At 44.0% G+C, this 23,319-nt stretch overlaps 1 long non-coding RNA gene across 2 annotated transcripts in view; it reads right to left on the bottom strand.

Annotated features, from left to right (window-relative positions):
* Window positions 1-23,319, bottom strand: part of LOC148050077 (uncharacterized) — a 70,627-nt gene that overhangs the window by 27,592 nt on the left and 19,716 nt on the right. Inside the window, exon 1 of one of the 2 annotated variants that reach the window (XR_015701574.1) lies at window positions 11,193-11,379. The exons of the other annotated variant lie outside the window; for it this stretch is intronic. This is a non-coding gene — a long non-coding RNA (uncharacterized LOC148050077). Of the gene's footprint in view, window positions 1-11,192; window positions 11,380-23,319 lie in introns of those variants that run through there. 2 annotated transcript variants of the gene reach the window in all.

The following is a 23,319-nucleotide window of genomic DNA, read 5'->3' as shown; positions in this document are numbered from 1 at the left end:
CACTCACCTCAGAAAGGACTCCTTTCTCAGCACAGCTCTTTCCTACTTGTCTCACTGTGAAATCCTCTCAAGGAACCTCGAAGCTGGAGTTGGTCTTGAGGCAGGGGGGAGAGCCAGGAACATGGCAATATGGATGCAGGGCCAAGGAGCCATGCGCTGCCAGGGGCTGTCTGGGCACTGGTGGTGGGGCAAGGCTGTGCAACACTGCTGTTTGGTATCTTTGGCCCATCTGGAGCTGTAGCAGTCCTGGCACAGCTGGACAGGCTTCAATTTGCACCCACCCATGCTCACAGCAAGCAAGCCCGGGCAGACTGTAGCTTATCTGCAACAGCTACTTCTCTGAATGTCCAGCTGTTGGTTATTTCCAGGAGAAGACCAACACATTCACTTTTCACAAGATCTGACTGAAGCTGTGCAGCAAATCCTGTATTACAGAGGACATTTTGTAATCCCTAGCACTAGCAATTGAGTCCTTGTCACTCAACCAGGTGAGCGATAGGAGGCCAGGAGAGGAGCTTAAGAGGCAGAAGGGAAAGTAGGATAAGGGGGACTGGCAGATATTAGGAAAATACTGGGGTCCAGGCAAAAACATGAAAGAAGCCCACACTTAGAGTGCACTTAGGAAGGACAAGTCTGCATAGATCGAAACAGGAAAGTTCATTATTTTTTTTACGTGGAAAATCAAGTTGCAATGATGGGTGCTGGGTACCCTGTCCCCGCAGTCACAGCATGACCACACACCGCGAGCAGCTCCCACCCTCGCTTCCCTCCGAGACAGGTCCATCTTTCATGGAGACAGGAAAGGCGTTCAAAGTCTTTCTTCACCCCTGAAAGCTCTTCTACTCATTACTGAGCTATCGGGCCAGATGATACCTGAATAATCCTGGACAGCAGGGGAAATTGCTGCTGGACAATTAGCAGAGCTCTCAGCATTATCAGACTTTGCCCTACTTCATCTCCAACAATATGAAGTTTTACCTGACAGTTTGGTCTTTTCTCTGCAAAAACACTCTAGTACAGACCCAAGACACGGGTAAGTCATGCACTGGCCCATTGCCCGGCTTAGTGTTTGGCTTGGCTTCAGCAGTTCAGCTGACACACATCTTTCCTTGATTTCCTTTCTCCAGTCTTCCATTTCCCCCAGTGTCCCTTCTCCTCCTGCCCCACCACTTTCCATCACCGCTCAGCCCACTGCACACGCTCTCCGTTCACAGGTAGGGCTGTATGTGATGCCCTGCTCAGGTCACACAGACCCCTGTTCAGGCTGTGCTGTGCCTCACTGTGCAAGTTATCACCCAAAAAACCAAAATCAATAGGGCTATTAAGTAGGATACACTAGACCTGACTGGAAAGGGCAAAACAGCCCAGAGAAGAAAGTGGGAGATGATGTAGTCATGTCACATCCAGCTTTTTTTACATAGCCATGTACTGCCTCCTGTAGCAATGACCCAGCCCATTAGACCCACTCAGCCTTTCTTTCACCTTTTTAGCCACCAGTCATTGATAATCTGTGCCATTAATCCTGCCTGTCACTAAAGCTACAGCATACCTGCACACTGCAGTACTGTACAACAGCTGAATATACTGCATAAGAGCAAGAATCTTCTTAATGGACTTCTGCAGCGAGAGTGGTAAATGGGGGTGTTCCCAGCTACATATATCCTAGTGAGAGGTAATGAACAGCACTCCCATAGCATTTTGCTAATAACCTCAAATAGAGTGAAGAGTTCAGCTGGGAGGGGTGATTTTTTTTTTTTTTTTGGGGGGGGGGGGGGGGAGGTAAAAGTTTGATGAGCTTTCAGAATCCAATATTTCAGAGCTTGCTCATTGCTAATTAAGGGTTAGTATACTAAATTAGCAGTAAATTAACATTCATTTCTCTGCTAGTACACTAGAGCTGCAGGAAATTACCCAAATTATTCAGGTAGTGACATTCATCACCGGGTGGAATGACTGTAGCTTAAACAAGATTTAGTGCTACTCTGTAGCTAATATTCACAGCTGCAGTAGCAGAGAGGCAGGCTCCCTCATTCACAGTAATTTTGGCAGCATAGGTGCCAAGATAGGGTAAAATGTTCATCTGAGCTGTTGATTGAGGCAACAGGACACGATAGGCCACGCGCTGCCCAGAGATCACTGCATGCTTGGGGTGCAAATGGGGAGGCACCTGGCTGGTGGCTGCGAGTGACCGAATGTTGCTGTAAAATGAAAATATCACCCCAAAAATATCTCTGTGCAGTTGCTGGGGATAATTGATGCTGGTGCAGCATTACTTCAAACCAGTCGTAAAGCTCCATCTGTAGCTGCAGCTCTATAGACATTTCATAATTATGTTTAATATTGCAATCCTCTATTTCTAGGCAGGATTTGAGGATCTCTGCGCATTTGTCTAAGTGATGAGCATTTTATCTAGGGCTTAGGAGCTTACCTTCCTCCTTGGGGAAACAGAAGTTTCTGACTGCCTTCAGAGCCCTCCCCCACCTCCTTTTAGGTCAAACCCAACTCAACCATAGCAGCCGGAAGAACCTACCACCAGACAAGCTTTTGATGGTCTAAGAGAGGGGTAGTGGGCACCCTACTGCAGCCATATGTCCACATCTCAGCAGAGACCTCTTCCAATCCATCCATCTTCAGGGAAAAGGGTACTCTTGAAATGCTGAAGCCGGGAGCTTGCTGTGTTCCCAGGCCAGGTGATACCCAGTTGATTTGTCACTGAGGAGGATTTGCACCACCATTATCCACGCTGAGGAGAATTTGCATCACCATTATCCACCCTGTTGCAACAACTGCTTCTTTCTCCAGCTATCTGTTTATAAAACGTTCCTTGCAAGAACTTCAAGCCAACACATAACATTCATGAAGAATGTAAAACTTGCTCATTTGGGCTTTCCCAGCCACTCTGTGCTTTTGAGCAGGCTGCATGCAAGGTGTGCAGGGAGGGAAGGTCCCTGCAGGAAGAACAAGGACTCTCCATGCTCTACTGCAAATCAACAGCAAAGGAGCCAAAAAGAGGGATGGAAGCAAAGAACCTGTGTGAGGAGGAAGGTGGCAAAGGGGGAGATGGAGACTCCGAGAACAAAGTGCTCTTGCTTTCTTATTCATTAAGGCTGTGCGTCAACAACCAAAAGCCCTTAATATTTGAGAAACTCTTCAGGATACCGCATTTTACCCTTAACTATTAAGAACACAGTCACTTTGTAAAACGCATATACCTGAATAGACACAGTTACAGAGACAACAGAACATACTCCACTTGATCACAAAGAAGTCCATATGCTGTCTGAAGCCTCATACAGGATGGCAGCAGGGGTCTTTACACTCTATTTTTAAATTTTCCAGCACTCAGACTGGGAGAATGAGCTGTTCCCCCCCGCAAATAACATCCCAGTCTAAAGCAGGCATGTTTTTAAGCTCACGGATGGAGATTTCAGATGCCACCACTATTAATTTTCACTCTTCTGGCTCTGTTCCTTGTCTGCTGCTGGCAATCACAGTGGGATCAAGAACGAGTCTCAAAACAGGAGGAAAAGACAGTTGTCTAGTTGTGCTTTTTACATTCTCTCACAAGCAGCCCAAAGCAGGGATGATAATGCATATCTTAATTAACTAAGGCCCTCCACAAACTGCCTGGGGCAGGTTTTTATAGATACTGGCTTCTGGCTGGACAACTGGCAAGCAGATTTTTACTGCCTGGAAACAAAGGCATTGCAAAAAGCCAGTAAGTTAAATCAATGTTCTATTAATTCATTTTTAAAGTCTCACAGGAACATAGTACTCCCTGTCCAAAAAATGTTCCAGAGCTTTAACAGCTGCACTGCTAGCATGGGAAGCAGAAGAACAGGCTTCTCAGATGTTGATGTGTGCAGGGACGTTGCTCTCTCCAGGTTAAAATCCACTAGGCTTCATACAAAGCTGACATCGGCCTGCTTTTGTCACCCAGCTTGCCCTTAAGATGAAGAATCACCAGATTGCTGTGCTGGGAAGAGCTACTAATATGAAAGAAGGAAATCTCTCATTTATGGGGTGGGGGGAACCCCCAAAAAAACCCACAGTTTGTGTCTGTCTTCCTTATCCTTCATGGTACAGGGTCCCCACGTATGTGCCTTGATGCTGAGCAGTGGCAGAAGGAACAAATCCCGTCACCACTTTGCAGCCACTCTTAGAGGGGGAATAAGAGAAGAACTTATTTTCTTGGTCCTTTACAACCTGCAATGAAGAATGAATTTTGTACAGTGCTCTCAAGGAGGAGCAGCCGCTGCCTCCCCTCACAAAGGGATGAAGTTTGCTCTGCCTCAGTTTCAGCCTTGCTCTACCAGCCAACACAGAGAGGGCAGCAAGGGAACTAAGTCCTCCAGATCTTTTTTTAGTACCATTTATCCTTGGGGAGACAGAAGGGGCAGAACTGCTTCTCTCATTAGCTACGGCCTGATCTGAGCCCCTCAGTAACAGCTGCCTGCCTTACAAAGCCCTTCCTGCAGAACCTAGTTACTGAGAGCTGCAGTCAAAAACAGTACTTCCAAATGTCAGTGACTGTTGAGGGGAACATGGAATAAAACCCAAGACTACCAGAAGAACAGATGAACAGAGAAACCCAGATGTACTATTTGGTATTGAAGCTGTGTTATGATGCCACGTGGGGTGGGAAAGCCGGCAGCTCACAGCACTGGGGCGCTCCGCTGTGTGGTGACTGCACCCCAACCTGGCCCCATGCCCAGCCCCATCCTTGAGAAGGGTCGTAACCATCTCACCCCCCATTTAGTAATGCTGTTCCCCAGTAGCTCACACAGCCTGTACGAGGGACTGGAGGTTCACAATCCCCATTTTGCAGAGGGCTGAGGTTGCTGCAGTCGCTTCCCTAAGCTCACCCAGGAGGTCTGAGCAGAGCCAAGAACAGACCGCAGGTTTCCTGTGTGCCAAGTTACCAGCTCTACATTAGGCTAAACTGTCCTACAAGCATAAAGCGCCTCAGAGCACAATTTTTGGGCACAGAGTAGGAACTGCACAGAGCAGAGCATCTGTGCCGGCGCTGTACCCCAGACTCAGCCTGCTCTGACTTTGCCTGTCCATCTGTACCCTCCCCTTTTCCCAAAGGGCTCTCCCCAACCAAACGCCACTGTATGTCGTGGAAGGATTTCCATCCCATGGATATTTCATACATGTTTTTAACTTTCCATGTTTTCAAAAGGAAAAAAAAAAAGCAATAAATGTCTTGCAATGACAAATAACGTATGCTGTGACATTGGAAAACATGCAGCATGTTATTAACAAAAGCTGTAGAACTAGTCTGTTACAGGACTAAGTCAAAGTGCCAATTTTTTAAATGCTGTTTACCAAATCAAACAGGCATTCTGCAGTCCACCTGTTCCTAGTGTTGTTGACTTCACAACAGCAATTTTCTGAAGCCAGCGAAATAATTACTAGACTAGTTTATTGATGGCAGCTGGTTTGGAGTGAAAAAGTCCAAAATGTGCAATAATTAAAGATTGTAAAGGATGCAAGCTATTAAAAGGACAAAGAAAGTAAAACAAACCAGTCCAGAATGGGCAAATAGACACCTTCCATGGGAAGCAAAAAATCTCTCCTCCGAGCTAATGTATTCACAGTCAGCTCACAGGGAAGTCAATAAAGGTGGGGAGAAAAAAAAAAAACAAAACACAAAAACCTCACACAACAATCCAAGCTTCTACGCTTTTGTTTTTTTATCCAGGAATTATAGCCCAGCTCTTGCCACTAGCACAGGATTCAAAGTGCTGGAGTCAAGCAACGGCCTAGAGACCAACCTGTGCCAGCTGCTTGGAAAGGCACTGTAAAAGCACATAACGGAGGACGATGCACCAGTGTGCCTGAGGGAGAAGCGGCGTTTAGCGTATGGCTGGAAGTACAAAGGATGAAACACCAGCCCAGCTAACTGTAGATGATCCTGCTAATCATACAAACGATGCCAATCTGTTGGTCTCAATAGCCTACCTTGTGGCAATGAGTCCCATACGCTAATTAAAACCTAGGTTAAAGGTGCTTCCTATTAAAGCTGTTCAATGCATTGACTTTGAATTTAATTTGATGTCTCTTTTTCTTATCCAAGAGAGGAAAAAGTCATGGCATTGTTGTTTTATTTATATCCATCATAGCCTGTCTTTCAGTGGCACATCCCATGTATTGTTCTCCCCAAAATAAACAGACGTAACCTTTGCAGTCTCTGCTTGCATGCAAATCTTCCCTCTAAAGTATTTTCCATGCCTTGATTAGGTTTGTTGCCCTTCACTGAACCTCTTCTATTTCCTGCTCTATCATTTTTTAATTAGAGTAACCAAACCAAACATGCCTCTCAAGGTGAGGCCACATCACCATCTCTAGAACAACACAGTCATATTTTCGGTGTTGTCCTCTATTCAGCAAATTAATGTCATGCCGTTTCATATTTATGCTTTCCTGATCACTGCTCAGACCTGAGCAGATGTTTTCCATTGAGCTCTTCAAGATCTTTTTCTGTTTTGAAGCTTATCCCATTAGAAGATCAACTCTTCCATCCAATGAAGAGTTAACTTCCTTTTACTCACATTGCATTTTTCTATCACTATTTTGATGAAAATTAATTATTTCTTTTTCTATCACTATTTTGATTAATATAGCTTTGGCAAACTCAAAAGAAACTTCTAATCATGTTTAGATTTGATTAAATTTTGGAGCATCAAATGTCAACAATTTGTTACTTACTGTCTTTTTCAGATTATCATAAAATACTGGGTACAGGATCAAGGGGTGCCTACCATACAAAGGATTGTATATGTAATTACTGAAGCTCTCCACAGAGATATGATTTTTAAAGAATGCATGTATTATAACATAAATAAAAGCCTACTTTACTTTTAAAGCATTTTCAAATCTCAAACCTCATCTTTCTGCACCTGCACCGCAAGCCTACAAAGAGGGAAGGAGGGAAGCAGCCTCTGTCGCTTCCCAGGGTACGTTCACACGTGCAGCACCAAGCCACACACGCCCACCTCCTCTACCTGCTGTAACACAATTTTCAAGAAAGGTGAACACGACAGACTTCAAAGGGATTTTAAACAAAACAATGTCAGGAAAGGCTTCATCACCCTATGCATCACACACTTCTATAGCCTGTGAAGAGAAATACCCCTCTCAGTGAAATTCAGACCACATGTGGTTTCTGAATGCAGAATGTCTTTTTATAATGCTATATGCATGCTCGCTGCCATTCTTCAGAGACTTCCTATAGAGTGGATGCTTTTCCCTCAAAAAAAGTGTTGAATTACTTTCGTGAGAATCAAGTTTCTGAACATCCACAGGAGGAAAAAGAGAGATGAAGGGTATCTTCAGCAGTTTCACATCTAGATAGAAGTCCCTTTCCAAGGATTTAGATAGATATGTTGCTACTAGGGAAATATTCCCAAGTTCTCGGCAGCAGCCTCCTGCAGCCATGGACAGGAGGCATTTTGCCCTTCAGATAGCTGAAGAGCTCACCTCAAATCACCACTTAGTGCTGTGGTTGTTGGCAATGGCTTCTGGGATGTTATTAATTACAGGAGCTGATTTAAAAAAAAAATATATATATTTTCCCCAGCATATGACACACTAAGTTGTCACAGGTTACTTATTTCTAATGAGAACTTCTGCATATAAGATAGGAGTCCAGAAGCATAGCTGGGTGTTATTTGAAAAAGCTGTGTTTTTTGCTGGGAAGGAAAAATCAGCACATTTTCCACAGATCAGCTTTCTAGAAAAAAAAAAAAAAATGGCTACTTTCAGGACAAAAACAATAGTTTCTACCTCAGCTAAAGAATCCCATCTGCTGTGGGCTCTGAGTCATCAGCTTATTAGCAAAATTGTCAGAGAGAAGCATAAATCTGATTTGCTCAGAAACCAAATCTGCAGTTACACAAAAATCACAGTCTGCCACTTCCCCCTAAATCACGCTCCTTCCCTGTCTTCCGTTCATTACCACCAATGACTGGCAGCACCTGCCGGCCTGCTGCCGGACAGACACTCCCCCAAATCTCCGGCAGCATCTTCCCTCTCACCACGAGGCTTTTGGACAGGCAGTCCATCCACACGCCGTAATTTCTGCCTGGTGGCGTTTATGCTGCAATTCCCTTTTGGCCATATGTACAGAGCAACCCCATTTATTTTGCTTTTTCCTCTCTCTGTCTCTCTTTATCTTCTGAATATAATACGCTGTCAGAACGACGTGTTGGTTTGTATCTTTTAACGGCTGTCACCACTCAGCAGCTCACTCCATGCTTCTCTTTTAATGGCACATTTCTCCTCTGCTTTACACTGAGCCATTACTACTTGGATGACCAACACTACACACTTCTGGGGTCAGGTGTGAGATTGTAAGTTTGCTGGGGTTAATTTCCGAGTTGCTTTTTTGCTGGTACTTAGACACACTCTCTTAGTAAATCATCGGAGCTAATGGGGGAGGGAGCCTGAGGAGGACGACGGAGGCATACTTTACAGGCTATGTTTATAGCTCTTTTTTCTTTTCTCCATCCAAGCCTATCATCTGGGAAGGATGTACAACCTGATCTCTACCAATGCAAGATCAAAGCCTTCCAGAGCTGTCAGAACTCTGAGCCTGACGGCTATTCCTATTTACACATGTTTATTTTCAGTATTATTATTAATATTAACTCATCTTGGTAGTTCCTGAGCAGCCACATGAGCAACGACCCTATCTGCTAAACGCTGTACAAACACAAACCAAAATGACATGTCTCCAAAGAGCTTACAGCCTCAGGGGAAGCTTGTAACAGAGATGATGTTTAAATGCTGGACTTCATTCAGGTTGATTTGGTGTAAACAGAGCCGTGCTGCATAGGCCAGGTCATCACAGGAGCTTAGGGCCCCCACTTCTGTTATGGTGAGACAGAATTAGGCACCCAGATGTCTTCAGAGAACTGGCTCTCAGTCCCCGTGCACCTCATTTTCAGTCATAGTCAACAAGCGCTTCCCGGAGCGGCAGCACCCCGACGCTGTTAGTGCGGCGCCTCATCTCAGGGCACAAGGAAGGACTGCTGGGTCCCTCCTGACAGCCTGTGCCAGGACCACGACAGCCCAGGTCATCAGTCACGGAGGTACCCAACTTCCCAAAAGCAAAGTGCTTGAGTACCCGAGGGATTTGGGAGCTCGTTTCGTTTCAGCAGAGTGCCTCCCAAGGTGCGAGATGCCACGAGCACAGAGCCAGCACATTCACAAGTGCGGAGGTCTGCTGGCAACCACTTCTGTGATAAACAGCACCAAAGGAGATCTGTGCCAAATGCAGTTGGAGTTTTACGGTTGTTCCTTTAGCACCTCTTTGGATTTTGTTTAGTTCACTTCTGCAACAACAGCTGGGAGCAGTATTTCCTTCAAATTACAGAAAGATTTAGTGTTATCTTAATGTGATACAAGTGTAGCCTGAATTATATTTAGGAGGAAGCACAATATGTGCTAATGAATAATAAAGACTGTGTACAAGGGTATTAGCCTGTCTCTGCTGCTGCTTGAGCCAGTTCTCACCTTCTTAATAGCGTTACTAATTCATAACAGTTCTGCCACTTAACAGCCTCCTCCCAATGGAGCATATTGGAAACATTCTCCATTTTGTATGGTTTCAGCTGGAAAGAGGCACCTACTTCCACACGCGACAGAATTGAGCTGGAAGACAGCTAGGCTTTCCCCTCTGCTAAAGACGCCTCGCAGGATTGCAAAGCCAACACCTTTAAAACCAGGGGAGCCCATATCCACCACGGGAAAACTAACAGTTACACAAAGTTTGGGCAGAGGCTTGGCCCCAGCTTCCCTCCAAAAACTGGCAGCAAGTCCACGATGCAGTCCTTATTTTGCCCTTCTCAGTTTGTCCATCTGCAATATAAAGGGGCATTTTGCAGAACATTGATATCTGTATCACTGCTACGGACGTGTGGCTGGTAGAAAACAGAAGTTTAGTGTAGTCAACAGTAAACTGTCAGCTGCGATCAAGAATAGCACCAATATGGTTCACTGATTATCTGAATTACTTCAGGGTATCTTAGCAAATCCCTGCAATGTATCACAGCCACCAAAAGGAACACATGATTTTATGCAAAGAAGAACATTTTAAAAAAATGCTACCAAAAAAAGCCACTGATACAAATAGCTGAGAAAGAGAGGTGCTAATGGATGTTCCTTTCTTTCTGCATTATTTATCTTTCATAAAATACTACATAAACACACTTTCTCCTACAGAAAGAGTCAAAAATAACGTATTTGACTTATCTGTTTAGGAAATAGTGACATGTGTCAACCAAATCATTTCAGCATGGGATTCTTCAGTTTCAGCAGCTGTCAGAGGGCTCCTCTATTGAAAATAATCAATGCCTTTGACAGTTAAAGAGAGGTAATATAGTGACTTATTTTGATACAACTTGACAGCTTTTGTGACAGTCGTTTTCACTGTCAGTCTATTGGATTTGAATTTTAACTGGGGCCCATGAGAAATATGCTTTTGGTCTTTAGCACTGGATCTCTGCAAATCAAAAGGGCAGTGGGAGTGCAGTACTTACCTGCTTTTTATTCGCCATTATCTATCAGTCTTCAATTCTAATTACTCATTTTAATACCTTTCCCAATTTTTATACTCTTGAGATATCATAATAAGGCACATTTAAACTATACTTTGCTGCTCCCTTGGCAAGAAGGGACATTTCACGCAGCTAGACTTGGAAACGGAGCTATTTTCTAATGTCACTATGCTTGGATTGACAGTTCAGTTCCATCAAGAGCTCATCTGTTCTGCTCTTATGAGACTGCAGAAACTTAAAAGCAAATATTAATGTAGATTATGAAATATTCAAACACATGTCCATGCAGGAGCTTATGGGGCCAAGGATCTCTTCATTAAAATTCTTTATACAAAACACACCTTTCTATTAAAAAAAAAAAAAAAAAAAAAAAGAAAATCAACAGAGGATCCGGATCTGAATTGTCATAGAATGGGAACAAGGCATTTGAAAGAATCACTTGGATTACAACCAGGTCCTTCACTGCTGCAAAGCAGCACTGCCCCACCAAATAGGTGGGGAGCTATAGGCTTCCTGTCGGCAGGCATCGCCCTCGGACAAGGAGGATGCAGGGGCAGGGTGAAGAGGACAGAGGGAAATTCCTCGTTAACCTGTGTTTTGATAATAGCCTCTTTAATAGCCTCTTACCATTTTGAACAAGTTCTCCCACCGAGAGGTCAGGCAGAATCCACTTGCTCTGATCCAAATTGTTCATTCCTGGCTGCAATTTTCATGAACGTTGTCATCGTATCATTTATTTTGTCTTTGATCTGAGTACGTGACCTTGTAGCATTCAGTATCTAAATATTTGTTTCCAAGCCTAAATTCATGATGCGATGTGCGAAAATTCCCTTTGGTATAACAATGCTCAAAGAGACAAGGCTGCGAGATGACTGAAGGTACAAAGGTGCAGGAAATAAAAGGACTTGTATTCCCAGCTCATCATTCCATATACTGCTTGAGACAAGAATCGCATCCTGGCTTTTGATGTGGTGGTGTTGTGTATGTTGAGAGCTCGGTTATGTTTAAATGTAGTACTTCAGCTGCTTTGCTTAACAACACCTGATAACTTGCTTGACATCTCAAAGAGTTTCTTAAAATATTCTTAAACCTTTGGCATCCCTTCCTGCCCTGGGTTTCATGAATAAAACATTTATCCAGTCAGCAGCTTTAGCAAAGAGGAACAGCCAAGTTCCATCCATCAACGTCAGCAGCTGAATTACTGAGTGATTTCAGATCCTTTAATAACTCTGTTTCTTTATGACTATGTTGGTAAACAATCAAATAGTGCTGGCACCTGGCTTTCAGCGAACATTAATTTTTTTGCATTATCGAATACTACTAATACAGCTCGTTGCTATTATTGTTATTGAAATAAAAAATGTCTGCAATTCTGTCCACCTCTGTGAGAATGCACTGAGGTTTATTCTTGATTTGTTATGAAGGTCATCAAAAGCGACTCACATTAAACCTGCTGGGACTTTAGAAAAAAGAGCAAGGATAAATAGAGCCTTTACTTCACATATAATGTGCTTCATTTATCATTGGGATCACCGAGTAGTAATACACTGCCCTTTTTGTAAGGTTGTTAACAGAAACTAAGCATTTTGGGGTGAAAAAACAGTGATATAAAGCTTCTGTTGTTGTACAAGTCCAATGAAGCTTGGAGATCTAAGTACTACAAGGAAATTCCCTACAGATTCAAAAGGAGGTTCCTGGTTCAAGCCTCTGGGCTGGGGAGGAATGGAGAGAAGAAAAATCGGAGCTTTCCGAATTGAAAATCTAGCCAGAATGTGTCCAAGCGCATTTGGTTTGAATTAAATGGATATTCGAGATAAAAATCTTTTCATAGCACTTTACACTGGCAGAACAGTAGGAAGAGCTTTTCCACGCATTGGGATACAAGCACCGGTTTAGCCTCTAACCAGGGCATACAAATGGAAAGCCCCAGTATTCGATCCTCTGACCTCTCACACACGAAAACTATTCTTAGGCATGCAAGAATAACACATTAAAGTCAAAAGGGTCATCTAAATAAGGATGACTGGCGAGGGTACGGCCCCTGGTCTGTCTCTATCCACTAGGGATTTGTGCCTGGAATATAAACAGCAAATACTCACAGACACACTGATATGAACATAGCTTTTAATATCTGATCCTGCATAAATGAACCTTCCCATCTCCGGGAGAGCAACAATTACCAACATCGAATTTGCAGGATGAAAACCAAGTGAGGTCCCAACGAACAACAGAAGAGCACAAGCCTCCCTAAGCCCAGCTCGACTTTTGCTCCTAAGCCCTTTGGGTGCAGCTGAAGGGTGCCACTGTGGGATCACCCCAGAGACGGCTCTAGGGAGTTACAATATTTTCTCTGCCCTCTGGGGAGACTCTCTGCCCCCAGCCCAGCATCAGCAATAGCTGCTGTGTCGCCCTGCTCTGCTGAGCGCTCCTGGGCCAGATGTGAGCAGTGCAACGTGTGCAGATACACGTTCCCAGCTGCCAAGTAGTAGGAAACCACAGGCTGATTGCACCAGAGAAAACGTGGCTTTTCCAGGTTTCTGCAGGTTTAAATGAGCTCTGTGCTACTGATGTCAGGGGGCATAGGTAAGGACCAGTAACATTTTCATTTAGAGGCATCTTAGAGCCTCTCTGTAGGAAAATAAACAGACTCTTCAGTAAAATTACACCCAATTAAGCCACAGGTAAATAATTAAGCCACAGGCTTCAGTATTTAAGCACTTCCCAGTTGCTTGGATAAGTGAAGTGTCACTGTTATGGATTAAGCTTCTATACTTTAAGTTTTCTCTGTTGCATCTTAAAAATAAAACCCAACACTTAGTTACATCTAGCTGAAGACTGGCTCCGACTCCTTTGTTGAAATGGAGACAGGTACCGTTCCTGAGGAGCTCAAGGTAGCCCATTCTTTGATTCCCAGGAAGGGCGATGGCAAAGATTATTAACCGTGAACATGCTGGCTTGGTAAAAGAAAAACCTGCTGGGACAAAAGACCAGCTCCAGACCCTTGTCACACAGTTGGCTTGCACAACCATACATGCTAACCCATGCATGTGTTGAGCACGGCTCATCATGCTGACCAAATCCATCATCTCTTTTTCCCATCTGCTCCTGGATATCCAGTTTTCATCCCCTAACACGTCCTGCATGCACTGTAGCCTCCCTGTAGGCAACCCTGAGCTGCCCAAAGCCCTGCGCACTCACTCCTATGGCCAGCTTGTGACCCTTTACTGACCGCTTTGGGGACCACTGCCACTGGCAAGGGACAGGGAGGAGAAGGTCCCATCAAGATCTTCTCCCATCTGCACAGAGCAGCCCAACAAGGGCAGGAGAGCTGAGAGCCAGGTGGGCTTTCCAGCGAGATGCTGCATGTCCTGCTCTCACTGGTAAACATTTGGGGGCAACTTCTCAGAAATCTGCCTCCCCAGGCTGAGCCGGAGACAGGGGGTCCGCTTCAACCCGCTCCAACACATGCAGGGCTGGGGTTAGTCATGACTTTGAGGGTTGGGTTTTTTCTAAATTTCTTTTAAAATTTGCAATTCTTCCTATGACCTGTTGAAGAAAAGCTATAGGACTCAATGGAGATCCTTGCACCAGCTTTGGACTGAGCCCCGTGAATTTCTAGTGTCAGCTTAAAAAAAAAAATTTCTCATTCTCTTTCCTCGCTTGATCCCCAGGCTCCGAAGTTGTAAATACAAACTGCACCTCGCTCATTTGAAATCTGCAACCTCTCCATCAAAAATCAATCTCCAGAGAAATTAATTACTACTTTTTCTGTGGGGAATTTGTTTTGTTTGTCTGTTTTAAATATTGTGGATTACATAACCAGATACTTGAGTATCTTTTTTTCTTTAAAAGAAAAAATAAGTAAATAGAAAACCAGTCCCCATCTCCCCTATATCAACAGTAGCAGCAGTTGGAATGCCCAAGGCCAAAAATCCTTTGTCTTGAATTTTTAAAAATATGTCTGCTTTTTGCCCCCATATCCCCACTGAAACATGTTTCACACTTAGCTACTGGAAACATACCCTGCAGACATTTACATCACAGGCTTTGTTATTATAAGTTATAGTAAAAGACAAAAGGAATGAGGTTTTGTAACCAGAGGGCAAACATTGCAACTGCTAATTTGTTAGGGGGTGACATTTCTGATAATGCCGCTTTAGTTGAGCTACCATTCCATATTGTAATTTCATTATAGCATCCTATCACAGTACTTAATAGGAGAGATACACATCAACAGATCTATTACCTAAAACAAACAAAGATATTGGGAAACTTCTTGGGACTGAGTTGTATATTGACTTCTGGTCAGCATTTCCAGAGAATTTCATTAAATTTATGTCATCAAAAAACATAATATATGGACCTTCTGACCAGGAACTCATACCAGCTGGAGTAACACAATTGTTTTTCTCCATTTTGTGATTTATCATCCATTCCATTCCATGCTACACAGACTGTCATTTTTCTTTAAATGTGTTTGATAAAAGAGTTCTTGTTCTACTAGGTCAGGTATTATTATTCACCAACGTTATGTACCAACTGGCACGAACGCCAGCAGCAGCTGCAGAGCTGTCACTGAATATCAGAGTCAGTTAGCGCGGGCTTTTCCCCGCCATACGCTGGTCCCATAAAACAGGGGAGCAGCTGAAGGGGAAGCAGCTCCCCATCCCCTCCCTGTGCCAAGCAGGACACACGCACTCTCACAACTGGTATCACAGCAGGAGGCTGCAGAGAGCAGAAAACAACCATGCCTTTCCACAACACAGCCCATCTAAGAGATTCGGAGCTACATTTGCTCCCCGCCAACCCTGTAGCAGGTTGCCACTCACACAGGTCTGTGCTTATAATTGCTAGTGGCTCTGTGTCAATCCCCCTCTTGCACCCGCAGCTGAGACCTGCCCTAACCAACTCTCTGCAGACTTCGCAGGGATTTGCAGTACAGCGGTGTCAGCGGCACTGCCACGAAGTGGTACAAGGAACGAGACGTGCCCTTGCCCAGCAGCCCTCACGCAGCCGAGCCACCAGCGCACCCAACAGCGGGGCTGGGGACCTGCCCATCACATCGTCTGTGCCAGCAAGCGCTCACCGCCCTGCGCCTGTGAGATCAGTGTGTTGGAGCTCAGCAAAGGCTAGAGGCTCTCTTTGCACTTCTTGCCAGTACTTAGATGTTCCCTTATCTGCTCTTAATTATCCAGGCTATTTTTACACTGTTTCTCCCCCCATCTCCTAATTGCCCGAACTTATTTTCCTGATGGTTTTCTGCTGAAGATGAATTTCAGGAGCTCAGTATCTCAGGCAATTTCAAGACGTAATTAACACCACCACTCCCCTCATTAGTGAGTGGCCTACTTTCTCTCCAGCACTACCATTCCCCTAGATGTTTGGAAAAAGTCCTTATTAACCCCCTGCAGCTCTTTGACTAACATTAACTCCTTGGGCTTCACAGGCCTCTCTCCCCACCTGCAGGTGGGGAACACCTGCCAGAGTCCCCTTCACTTGCTAGTTTCCTTCTCAAGTTTCTGGACTGGGTAGGTTTAGCTCCCAGACACGGATGAAGAGCTCTGCTGCCTGTCCCAGCACAGAGTTAAGTCCCTTTTTGCCATCAAGGTACACAGCTGACACTGTTCTAGGTGCTGCTCAGACACCCAAGAGTGTCCCCATCCCAGAGGGCTTGCAATCGATACAGAGAAGACAAGGAAGGATGATCATCCCCATGGAAATTTTGGGTACTGAGGCACAAATATACACAGCCTACAGCAAGCCCGGCTTGATAGCTCAGTTGCAAACCACCTTTTTCTTTTACATGCCCAAGCATATCTCCTACCCTCCACCCAAGCTGAACTTCTTTTGACTTCAGCAGGAGTCTTCCGTGAGTAAGAAGAGCTGATTTGGGGTAGCAGACTGGACTTTTCCAGCTTTCCTTTCCTATACTCCAACACGCTGGTACTGACATGTCCTACCAACCCATCACTTAGTAAGCAATACCAAAGGCTTATTTCCAAAGCTAACCCATTGAGAGCTCACATAGGAGTCTAAATTTAATTGTCTGTGGCTGTAACAATATCAGATAATCCCTGTGGAGATAAACAAGCAGACTTGGGAGATTAATATTTTCTTTGATATAAACTTTGTAGGATGCTCTGTTGTAAAAAAAGTCCACAGAGATTACTTGTGTTGTAGTAGGTGGCACTTCATTTTCCAGAATCTATGACCCAGCAGAAATTACTGTCAGCTCCCTGACCAACCGAGGGGTATTGATTCCCCCGTTACTACAGCAACCCATTAGTTATTAGATCGTGTCTCATATGCAGTGACTAATCTGCCTCAGTGAGGTCTCGGATTTTGACACTTTTTCATTCTAATCCTTAATTAGTTTATTTGATGCGGCCTGCACATTTTATTTTTATACTAAGTAGTTATTGAAAATACAGTCAAACTGAGCAGAGATCAAAGGAGCAAAACCAGTACGCTGTCAATTAAACTAGTTATGCAAAATAATAAGAAAAAAGTAGCATACTATATCAAATGCATAAGCCAGCTCCACTCAACACTCCTGAAGTTGCACAAAAATCAACACAGGACACACTTCCATCCCCAAACTTCACTTGAAACATGAGTGCCCCTGATATGTCACCTCCTTTGTATCGCCTCCATTCCAATAATTACACCAAATGACTAGGAAGCATTCACCAGCAACTTTATCAGCTTCCTTTGATACTTGGCTTCTCAAGGAGGAATAGACTTTGACAGGTATCTTCCCTTTACATCAAAATAACCAGAGACCGGTTACCCTTTATGTGGCTTACCCTCCCTTTGATGTGAAGTGGTGAGTGAGGGTCCTATCAAAAACCAGAGCACACTCCCAGAGTCAAAGTGGTTCCTGCCTGCATGAAGACCCAAACTTGGACAGAGGAGCAGTGTACTTGGCTAAGACCCACACTCATCCTCACAAACCACTTGACACATAAAACTGCAGTTTTTAGCCACAAACTTCAGCAACTTCAGCTTTATATCACACTCATTAATAAGCCCCTGTGTCATGTGACAAAAAAATCCCAGTACTGGAAACAAAAAAACCTCACATAATTCAGAAAGTTATTCATATTCACAAAAACACCAAAAATGGAGAAAATTCAGTACCAAAAGTCAGAATGAAAATAAAAATGAAGGATTTATGTTTAACTGGGGTGCCAGAAAATTTCTTACATCTCCTTCAGTCCTCTTAAGCTGTTTCCAATTGAAAATAAAGTTCCAAGCAGCTAAAGTTCCCTTCCAGCTTTCCTATTACAGGATACAAAATAGGAAAGCAACTTCATTCTCAGGCAACAAAATCCAGTTACGTCTACCAACTGTACAGGAAGGGCAATCGCTACATGTTCACCATGGGAAAGTTTCATTACATCAACAGCCTGCATTCTGATAAAATCTCTCTTGGTACCTTTCATGGTAACTGTACACCCCTTGCACGTTTGTATAAAACTAGATGCAAACAAATCCATGTGCGAGGTCTGCTGTCCTACTGAGTATCAGCAGGCCGTTAGGCATAACACGTTCAGTTACCAAAGAGGAGACGATGAGGACTGCCAGATGAATTGACTTCAGAACCACTGCCTTAACACAGAAAGGGCAAGCTCTAGGTAATGCCTTCCAGGTGATGCCTCCCTGCAAAGGTTTAGGCACAAAACACCCACCAGATTCTTGTGCACTTAAATGGAGGAACACATGCCTGCAAAACCCATGTCCCTCCATAGGTTTTGACTGCGCTTCATCTCTGTGGAGATGTCACCCATCAGGGTGTCCACAGGCCTCAGCTGCACGTTTGAGCTTATACAAGCAAGACGCATTTGTACAGATTTAGGAGAGGGATCGAAAAATTGCCAAACTATGCAACAAGGAGAGGTTTTGCTTTAGCTTAATTTGATAGCAAACTATGGATTCATGCTGTGGCTTTTTCCCAACTCTGATTCACCAAGTGGAGGAAAAGGATCCCAGAGTAGAAAGGCTTAAGGTAAATATCCAGACATCTGACTGCGTGCATTTCCATTGCTTGGTGTTGTTATCACCAGGCTGGAGGGCAGCAAAGGTTGCAAATTCAACCTAGGGACTCTCTGCTTCACCAGTATTCCCTGTCCCACAATTTAAATTTCACAAAATCTAAGAGATGGAAAGGGAACATTTAGACCACTCGCTCACCAGCCCCAGGTCGCTCCCTACAGCACAATCTCCAGTGCTCCATTCAGTTTCTAAAGTCTCAAATACAGATGAAATGTGAATGGACCAAAATAGAACAGAATTTGGAATTGCCTTGATCTACGTAATGCAGTGTGGGAGTGTGCGTGTGTGCCAGCAGTTTTCCGAAACACACCCGCTTTGATCCATTAGAAAATTGACCTAGTATGCTCAAGAAAGTGTCTTGAATTAGCCCAAGTAACCCATTTATGTTATCATCCATCTTGAACAATTCTCTGGATGTAATGCATGGAACTGTGGACCAGCTATTAAATCAAAACGCTGCCCTCCAGAGAAATCTAACCCAGACTCTGAGCCCATAACAGCGAGAGCAGTCAAGTGCTCCACCTATAAGCAGCCAAGGCAGGCATACCCTATTACCTAAATGGAAACCCATAGGCATAGTGGATTCAGTAGTAAACCACACAGTATTTGATTATATTAAGATATATTTCATTGGAGGTGGACAGAAGCACTAATAAAATGCAAAAGAAAGTTTCTCATCGCTGTTGGTGAAGATGTAGTAAAAATCTTAAGGTAAAGCAAGATGCAGTTGCATCAATAAAATATCACTTAGAAAATTCAAGGGCATTGGCATTTAATACAATTGGGCATACAATTAGGGAATGTGATTGACCGATAGAAGCACCCAAAAAGCAAAGTCATTGCTCCTCATGCTCTTCATTAAGAGGATGGGGAGTCAGAAGTAATCAGTAATAATACACTAAACAAAACTGTCTGCTAGACAAACTTACACTTTGACAGATGTATTTTATAACATCTGAGACTTTCAGCTCAGCCTTTTTTTCCATAAGCCTAATATGCTAGTTATAAGTAACCCAGCCTCATGTGTAAAAAAAAAAAAAAAAAACAACAAACAAACAAGAAAACCCACACTGAAATTTGAGGCCTTGATTTGAGGCATAGAGCAAGATCTTAAACCTGTCCCTCATATTGCCAATCGGACCCTTAACTCCTGTGCCCCTGGGCTGGTTTGGGGAGTAAGAACTGGTGCTCCTTTCTGAGATTTCCCTTCCAAGAGCCTCCATTTCATCCCAGTGCAGGCCAGGAGAAGCACTCCCCCCAACCCTTTCCTATATCAAATGCCCTTCTTGATTTCTTCTGAAGTCAACGGGAGCACAGTACGTCCCACAAACTCCCTAGGAGACCATAGCTGTGAGCCCAAAGGCCCAGCCTTGTTAACACTGTGGAGCTACACACAAGGCATGTCAGCTATCCCCTTCAAGTCTATTTTATTTAATTACCACTGTCAACTGTCTAAAAGGCTGTTAGCTAAGAATTTTAGGAAGGTGAGATTGAGAAGAGAAGCAGTGCTAGGAGAAGAGGCTTACAAACAGTAAGTCTCTCACACACTTAGGCTTGGGGCTGAATGGGAAAGCAGAAGAGACATTGCAGCTAAGTACCAGCTCCTGACTCTTTATACACCATTACATACCCAGTTACCCACAAATAAAGCACATTCTGCACTCCTCTCCACATCATATTTCACTCTAGCATATGAATAATCTGATATGCCTGTAAGCAGAGCCCAGATTCAAGAATATTAAGAAATTGCACAGATACAGTAATAATGAAACAAAATTCCTAAGCCAGAGAAAAACCAGCTGTGCGTAATTCATTATGTCACAAGACCGTCATGTTGCTCAACAGAAAAACAGGCCTTTTGCCTGGCTTAGACCAGACCCTTTTGATGCCAGGAATCATGCTGAACCTATGGCAAAATACAAATTGTGCTTCAGGACATCATGCATTTGTCTTGCAAATGTAACCTAACTTGAGACACTTCTGAGAATAAAGCAATGTGCAATGAAAATGTACATATGCTGGTAGTAAACTGACAAAACTACAGCTGGACACTACAAAGCAGTGTACTGGAGCAGAGCATCCCTCAAGCACAAGTTCTGGTACCATCACCAGTAGACATGTCCATGGGCCACATCCTCACGCTGACACCGATTAGTGTAATTCCCTTTACTGCAGGGCAGCTATACATAAAAGCACCAGATGAACATGTGGTTTAACAGTGCCTGTGTGCTAAGTGAGGACAAGAACCAGTGGAGAGGAAAAGGAACAAGTCTGTAGCAGCCAGTTTATCATACTTGAACCAAAGACTTATTCCTCTTGCATACTGCCCTTTGCAGCTGCTGTGCCTTGGAGGCATTTTCTTTGCTCAGAAAGAGCTGTGCATAGTAACTCTTGCACCTTCTCCTAATGGTGGCTGGCTGTGATCCGATCACTGCTGTATGTAGCATTAAGGTCAATACGCCTGTAACCATAAATACCAAAATACATTTTGCTAATGATCAACCATCGTCACTGAGCAAAGACAAATGTGTTCACCGCAAACTCCGAGAGCGCCATAGCATTGCTTTTAGAAGAAGAAAATGCACTGAGAAACCTGGGCTTCTTGTCCCTGGAAATAAGCCATGTCTTCATGGCCTAGTCACCTCTATAAATACAATGAAGTATGGTAAATACATCTGGGATTACATTAGACACTGAGCAATTTGGGAAGATTGGTCGACTGTGGAAATCCAAAATGATCTCACTAAAGCAGCTTAAGTAGTACTAGCTAAGCAGGTTTGGAGCCCACATTTCAATGCAGAATACCATTTTATATGAGAACTCACTTTGCAAAGCTGTCTAGGCTCAATGTCCATTACTAGACTACTTGATGATTTATTGTGTCATAAGCTGGACCTTCTCCTAGTGCCCTTTGTGTTGATGATGTCATTTGAAGATCACTTCTCTTTATGGTTAGTACATGCAGTAAAAAGATTTACAGCGTTCATATTGCTCCACCAACGGCTCTTATGTACAACCTTTAAGATCCAAACACAGTTAGAGAGGGATTCACCTCACCTAACCAACATCCCAGTCAGGCAGTCAGCCTGCTTTGCCATATCAGCTCTTTTTCTATAGAAAACAAAAAAGGAAAAGGCATCTCCAGATCATGAGTCTTCCCACCATCTACTTGATGAGTCCAAGCCAAAATGATGTTATGTACTTATCTGATGATGCTATACATGCTCAGTATCACAGGACAGACTTATCCATGCTATAGAGCAGTAAGACCTCTGTCCTGTAAGCAACATAACTTAGAAGGTGGGGAGGGGTGGGAAGTGTATTCAGATGGCACACGTTCACCTTATGTATACGTTTATAACTGTTTCAGTCCAATTTGTGTGATAGATTAATGAGATTTTCCCCTCCAAACTTCACTTATCCTGCAAACCCAGTGAAACAAAAATAAGTGAAAAGACCTGACCCCAAGGTATTTGTGAGGCTAAATCACATCACAACTCTCGGGTTTCTGCAGATGCAAGCCCCGTAACAAGCAGAGAGAAGCGGTGGAGGTGGATTAATCCCAGTCCTTCCCTGACTCCACTGAGCTTTGGGGCAGAAGCACCCCAGAAAAGGTTTACCCATTTTCACACAGCAACAGAGAGTTCATCACAGGCATAATGAAAACCAAGCCACCGTGTCCCACAACAGCCACTGAGCTCAGCTTCATCCTGCAGTGAAGCATCTCTGCCTTCACACCCCTGTGATTTTGCAGCCCTGCTCAGCCTGGAAACGCTCTCTGCACAGCAGAGGCAAGTCCAGCGGTGCCTGGCCAGGGAGGGCAGAGGGAGCTGTACAGCCACCACTGCCTTACGGGACTCAAAACACTGCCCTGGCTGCACTACTGGTGGGAAGGGGAAGGATATACAGCAGCATCAGCAAGCCTTAGATTGCAATTCCTCCCTCGGAGGATCCACCAGGGATCTTTGCATTACCTGAAATTGAGGGAGGCAGAAACCTGCGACATGGCAGCACCAAAGGCATCTCAAAAGCATGCTCAAAAAGCCACTTTAAGGATACCAGAGGGAGAGAGCGGTTGTGTCAGTGCAGCACACCATGTAGTGGAAGAAGCACCTGCACGCTCCCTGTATGGGCTCAGCCTGGTCTCACTGCAGGCAAGGGGGTTTTATCCTCTGCTGGCACTGGCTGCTCAATACAGCCCCCTCGGGTTATTTGTCAGCCTTACGCTGCCTTTCAGGAACATTTACATCGCCCACTTCATGGGAGGAAAATGCAACGCAGGTGACACAGCAAGTGGAGATAGCCACATTTCTGGGTGCTGGGACATCTCTTTTCCCCAGTGTCTTGTGGGACGCCAGCAGGAACACCAGTCAGCATCTTAGCCCTTGCAAGTACAAGTCCAGCCTCTGCATCCACAGCAAAGATTAAAACCACTGCACAACCATACCCACCTCTAAGATCCTGTTACCAAATTAGTAAAACATGCAGCTACTGTATGTCATTTTTATTATATATAAAAAGAACTCATTACATTTATTTGGTCCTTTTTGTTGCTGTCATGAATGCCTAAATAATCCTTCTGTGTTTAGAAACAAGTCATTGGGGACCAATGAGATCATTTATTGTAATTACATGATTCTTCTAATTAATTTTTGTCAGGAAATTTCAAAGTAAAAATCTCCAGCTAAATGTGCCCCCC

This window comes from Nipponia nippon, unplaced genomic scaffold (genome assembly GCF_047370975.1).
Source record: "Nipponia nippon isolate SJK-2023a ecotype South Korea unplaced genomic scaffold, ASM4737097v1 scaffold_9, whole genome shotgun sequence".
Lineage (NCBI taxonomy): Eukaryota > Metazoa > Chordata > Aves > Pelecaniformes > Threskiornithidae > Nipponia > Nipponia nippon.
Note: the sequence above shows the minus strand (reverse complement) of the source record. Positions and strands in the feature narration are given on the sequence as shown.